The 6,304-nt window shown below is 41.2% G+C and overlaps 1 protein-coding gene across 1 annotated transcript in view; it reads right to left on the bottom strand.

The window, feature by feature from the left end:
* Positions 1 to 5,209, bottom strand: part of LOC145409543 (uncharacterized) — a 147,216-nt gene extending 142,007 nt beyond the window's left edge. Inside the window, exon 1 of the mRNA XM_080279930.1 lies at positions 5,151 to 5,209. The gene's annotated coding sequence lies outside the window, so the exon portion shown is untranslated. The remainder of the gene's footprint in view (positions 1 to 5,150) is intronic.
* Between the last annotated feature and the right edge of the window lie 1,095 nt (positions 5,210 to 6,304).

Here is a 6,304-nt window from a genome sequence, read left to right as displayed (position 1 = left end):
CCATCCATCAGTCCATCCATCCGTCCATCTATCAGTCCATCCATCCATCAGTCCATCCAACCGTCCATCTATCAGACCGTCAGTCCATCCATCCATCTATCAGTCCATCCATCCACCCATCTATCTCACCGCCTAACCTAAGAACGTAACCCAGCATAACTCACCCCATACCATAGCTCACAACCTGCCCCTTTATGGTTTTCTGGGTAATGTGGGTGACGCCGGGGCAAAAGTTTGATTGGATATTTGATTCATCGCCTTCCACCCAACTTGTCTCTAAACTCTCGATAAATTCTGAAGGGGAAGGGAAAATTAACGAGGCCTCTATGTAAGTGATGGTTCTCGGTAGGTACTCTTCCTGTATCGCTCCATACGCCTTCACGTGGTGGCACAGGTGTGAACGATCCGGGGAGCTGCCTGGTTATACAAACGTCCCTCAACTCACTCCCTATCCCCAAATGAAGTTGATGGATTGAACATGGGCAATTTAAGCCTGCAGTCCACCGGGTTCACGTTCACATGAGCCTGGGGTTGCAGCTAATATTACTCTTCCTGTCAGTTTGTCTCTGAACTCTAATATTAAGCTCCATAAATTCTCTAAGGGAGGGAGGAGAGAGAGAGAGAGAGTGAGAGAGAAAGAGAGAGAGAACTTGACCCATATAATTGATGTTTCCTAAAATCCATTACTTCCCTTGAATAAAATGGCTTGTTATATACCGTATCTCATTAACTTACTATATAAAAGGTGATCTGTCAGTAGCTCTCCACTAGTCTCGTCCAGTGGTATCTTTTGTGCTGTGGGGACGGCTCAGTTTGCTGGTGTGGGCGTGGGTGTGACAGTGGGAGTAGGAAAGAAACGTTAGGCAAGGAGGGGTGAGGCAGGAGGTGGAAGTAAAGAAGAGAGGTAAAATATTCTCCACCGTGTCTTCTTTTCGTCTGGCGCCACAAGATGATCTGGGACTTAGCAGAGGGGCCGGTCTGCCTCACCCTGCCTACCTGCCTACCTGCCTGCCTTTCCTACCCGTCTGACTGCCTTACTACCCTCTTGTCTTGCCTACCTACATGCCTTACCCTGCCTACCTGCCTTACCCTGCCTACCTGCCTTACCCTGCCTACCTGTCTGTCTTAACCGATGCCTGTCTTTCTAACCTGCTCTGCCTTACGTTCCTGCCTTCACCTTTGCGTTACCTGCCTGCTTTATGCTTCCTGCCTCACACTTACCTACCTACCTACCTACCTACCTACCTACCTACCCACCCACCTACCTACCCAACACCTACCTAACTACCTAACTACCTGTCTACCTACCTACCTACCTCTCCTGTACGTTCACTATAAACGATCTTTATATGCAAACTACAGCCAAACGATTTTGCTTTGCCTAGAGAGGGAGAGAGAGAGAGAGAGAGAGAGTATAATCCACACAAAAAATCATAATCTCCTTTAAATCATAACACTCAAATTAATCAAACATTTTCAACACTCCATTTTTCTTTTATCTCGAGTTAATTAAGGAGTGGAGGAGTTAATGAGGGTTATATCTGGCTTCATGTGCCAAAAAATCCCTCCTAATTATATCACACGACTATAATCCGCCAAAAATATACCCCCACGCGGAAATATAACAGGAAATATAACACTTATGAGCCTGGTAAATGAGTTCAAAACCTGTATTTATTTATGTATTTAGTGGGAAGGGGACGAAGGGGAATATTCTTCGTATCTGTCTAGTTTTCCCTGTAATGCTGTACCGTCACGCCATATAAATAAAAGTAACTCCAGAGGTTTATTACGCTGTTTTATATCAGTTACAAAAACACTATAGGATTAACAGGGAGTCTGTGTGTGTGTGTGTGTGTGTGTGTGTGTGTTTGTGTGTGTGTGTGTGTGTGTGTGTGTGTGTGTGTGTGTGTGTGTGTGTGTGTGTGTGTGTAATTTAGGCTTGCTTTAATGCGTGGTTAATTTCACCATTATTTACACGTATCTTATAGCCTATATTTATGGTTAATTTTTGCCCGTTTATTTTTAAGTTATTTTCTCATATTTACAGATTTTTTTCCCAGTTTTTAAAAGTCATATTAGTTTACCATATTTACAGATTTTTTTTCATAATGTGTATAAGTTTAGTCGTTGTAACCCCGTGGACTGCAGGCCAAAATTGTCCTTTCGCAGTCCACCATCCTCTTTTCGGGGTTAGGGAGGGGACTGAGGGATGTTTGTATAGCCAGGCAGTTCCACCGACCTATCATAAGGGTGCCACCACGTGAAGGCGTCCCAGTCCATCACAAATAAGCCAATATAACCTCACTAAAACAGCATTCGTATCACAAAATCTGCCTTTAATAATGACCTTTAGGGACGACTGGGGTGAATAATTTTGTATCTGTCGAGGGTCAGTGCTCTCTCTCTCTCTCTCTCTCTCTCTCTCTCTCTCTCTCTCTCTCTCTCTCTCTCTCTCTCTCTCTCTCTCTCCACGTCATATAAAGCGAGAGTAATTACACGGGATTATTATACGGCTTTGAGCTTTATTTGGGGCTGCTTTTAATGGTTTGTTCAATTTTAGCGCTTTGTGTGTGTGTGTGTGTGTGTGTGTGTGTGTGTGTGTGTGTGTGTGTGTGTGTGAGTGTGAAGTTTGTCTGTCTATCTGTCTGTGTCTGTGTCTCTCTGTATATACGTCTGTTTATATCTGTCTGTCTATCTATAGCTAATTCTGTATTTTTCTATATATATATCTATCTATCCATATCCCTATTTATCTATCGGCAACTATTTGTCCGTTTGTCTTAATATCTCTCTGGATCTATCTGTCTATCTATCTATCTATCTATCCACCTATAGCCAGTTGCCTTAATTCCGAAAGGGGTGACTATAATCCAATCGCCTCCATGTCACGCTGTCTACAATAAGGCTGCCCCTTCCCCAACCCACGACACCCTTTCATACCTCCACCCATCCCTCCATCTCCTCTCTCCTCTACCTCACTCACACTCCTAGTCAGTCTTTCAGTCTCCATTCTCTCCAAATAGACACCCTTTCATACCTCCACCCATCCCTCCATCTCCTCTCCCCTCCACCTCACTCACACTCCAAGTCAGTCTCTCATTCTCCATTCTCTCCACATTTATAATACGTGAAAAAAACAGAGCTCCATAATTGTACAAACGTTTTATGAGCGCAGCAGGATTCATTATTTATTAACACCATCCACTCACCTTGTGGAGTTTTTTTTAGAGCTGGACTTGTTTAAATACGCCTCGTTTAAATATTTACTGAGTGCAAATGTTTAGTCACGGATTTCAGAGTAGCGCTTTGCCTGAATTTCACACGTACACACTAAAGATATATTTAATGATTTTCACACGTACACCCTAAAGTTATATTTAATGATTTTCACACGTACACACTAAAATTATATTTGATTTTCACACGTACACACCGAAGATTAATGATTTTCACACGTACACACCAAAGATTAATGATTTTCACACGTACACACCAAAGATTAATGATTTTCACACGTACACACCAAAGATTAATGATTTTCACACGTACACACCAAAGATTAATGGTTTTCACACGTACACACCAAAGATTAATGATTTTCACACGTACACACCAAAGATTAATGATTTTCACACGTAAACACCAAAGATTAATGATTTTCACACGTACACACCAAAGATTAATGATTTTCACACGTACACACCAAAGATTAATGATTTTCACACGTACACACCAAACATTAATGATTTTCACACGTACACACCAAACATTAATGATTTTCACACGTACACACTAAACATTAATGATTTTCACACGTACACACCGAAGATTAATGATTTTCACACGTACACACCAAAGATTAATGGTTTTCACACGTACACACCGAAGATTAATGATTTTCACACGTAAACACCAAAGATTAATGATTTTCACACGTACACACCAAAGATATATTTAATGATTTTCACACGTAAACACCAAAGATAATTTTTTTTTTCCTTTTTCCTGCCTCCAGACGATTTTATTCATCTTTTATTCATCTCACGGTGGACTTAAGGACCTGGAGGGGTTAGACAGGCCCTCACTAACCCACTGAGGCAAATCGTCTTGGGTTAGGAAGCATAAAAAGGAATGTTACTGAAAATGGATTACCTTATTCCTAGCATTTGTAGTCTCTCTCTCTCTCTCTCTCTCTCTCTCTCTCTCTCTCTCTCTCTCTCTCTCTCTGTGTGTGTGTGTGTGTGTGTGTGTGTGTGTGTGTGTGTGTGTGTGTGAGAGAGAGAGAGAGAGAGAGAGAGAGAGAGAGAGAGAGAGTTAACTGACAAGAAAACGGCTTCAAGACTCTTTATCTCCACTTACCACCACTCACTCTGTCCACTCCAGGCCTCCTCTCTCTCTCTCTCTCTCTCTCTCTCTCACACACACACACACACACACACACACAGAAGAGAGGGAGAACGAGAAAGTCCATAAATGAGAAGTAACGTGTACAAAGTAATTCTCTTGTAACCGCCTGTATCACTGAGAGAGAGAGAGAGAGAGAGAGAGAGAGAGAGAGAGATGATTATGCCATGAAGTAAGGGCTAGATAAATTGAAAAAAGAAAAAAAAAAGAAAAAAAGGATTGTGTCGAGTGGGAGGAGTGTGTGTTATGACTCTCTCTCTCTCTCTCTCTCTCTCTCTCTCTCTCTCTCTCTCACACACACACACACACACACACACCAATTCAACTTCGAGGTTCGTACGCAAAATAAATAAACTTTTTGGCGTGTTTAATATTTACAAATCTAAAAGTTCGGTCTTGGAGTGTTTGCCTGGTGAAGGATCGAACATGTCCTGGAAGAGAGAGAGAGAGAGAGAGAGAGGGAGGAAGAGAGAGAGAGAGAGAGAGAGAGAGAGAGAGAGAGAGAGCAAATATTAGTCCATAATGCACGCCCAGAAATATGAAACCAGGATAAATATATGGACATTTTTGTAGTTTCCTATCTCTTGCAGTCCATCCTCCTCCTTTCGGGGGATAAAAGAGTTAAGGGATGTTTGTGTAGCCAGGTAGTGGAGCCGCCTTGATCTATCGGTGCCACCACATGAAGGCGTCTATCTACTTCAATAGATAAAGATACAACAAAAATAGTCCACATGTATACTCACCCCACTGACTTTCCTTCTGGGTGGCCACTGTGGTTGTGAGGAGGAGGTTGGTGGCATGGGCAGTATGGGTCAGGATATACACCCACACCCACACCCACACCCACACCCACCCTCTCCTCATCCTCCAGCACCTCAGAGGTAGCACTCGAGTCAGCACATAGAGTCAGGAAGTGTCTGCTGATCGTGGGTTGTGATCTATGAGTTAGTGTGTCCAGGGGGAGGGCGTAGGGCAAGTGGGGGCATTGTCTGAGATTCGACCTTTCTTGTTTGTGTACGTCTTGTGATGGATCTCTTTTATTTTCTTTATTTGTTTTGTTTTTACTGCTATAATTTCTGCTGTTCTTCCTCTTCTTCTTCTTTTATCCCTTGTTCTTTTTCTTCTATTCGTCTTCTTCTGACCTCAAATTTTCCTTCCTCTTATATTGCACTAATTCTTCTTTAGTGAGATCCAGTGTTTTCTTTCTCTTTCTTCCTTTCTCCCCAATACTTTCTCACTTTTTCACCTAACACCTTTCTCTTTCTGTCTGTCTTCTTCAGAGCAGTTATTTCTTTACTTCATCGTCAGTTCTCTCTTTCTTTTTTCTTTTGCCCACCATTTCTGTCTCTTTTGTTCTGCCTTTCGTCTCGTCAGGCCAGTTATTCCATTTCTCTTTTTACCAATCGAGTTCTGTTTTTTCCACGACACTTTAATACTTCAGTCATTCAGTGTTATAGGATTTGTACATTTTCAGTAACCCTCCATTATGTTTCAAAGCCTGATAATAACACAGCTTTTAACACTACAGTTTTCAAAAATCTGGTATATAAGTGTTCACAGATATAATCCTGGTAGTCATGTTCATAATCAAAATATGTTCGATTTTATTTTTCACGGGCCCATTAGAAGTTAAATGAGAATTATTTGGAAATTTATAGAATCCCAGAGTTTATTTTTTTTTATGTCCACCTTCAAATTTTTCGTACTTTTATCATTTTTTTCCTACGAACACACTTTCAATTTTTTTTTTAGTGTAATACCACATGATTTTTTAAAAGTTAGATTTGACTTAAAGCTATAGTGATATGCCAAACTATTTTTATTCTGTATAACACCAGATTAATTAGTTTGGGAGAAATTCCATCTGTTTTTCTTTTACCGTTTTATTTACATTTTT

The sequence above is a fragment of the Coenobita brevimanus genome, chromosome 81 (genome assembly GCF_032717465.1).
Source record: "Coenobita brevimanus isolate Jiangsu-jjx chromosome 81, ASM3271746v2, whole genome shotgun sequence".
NCBI classification, from domain to species: domain Eukaryota; kingdom Metazoa; phylum Arthropoda; class Malacostraca; order Decapoda; family Coenobitidae; genus Coenobita; species Coenobita brevimanus.
The sequence above is the reverse complement of the archived record's forward strand: the minus strand, read 5'-3'. Positions and strand labels throughout refer to the sequence as shown.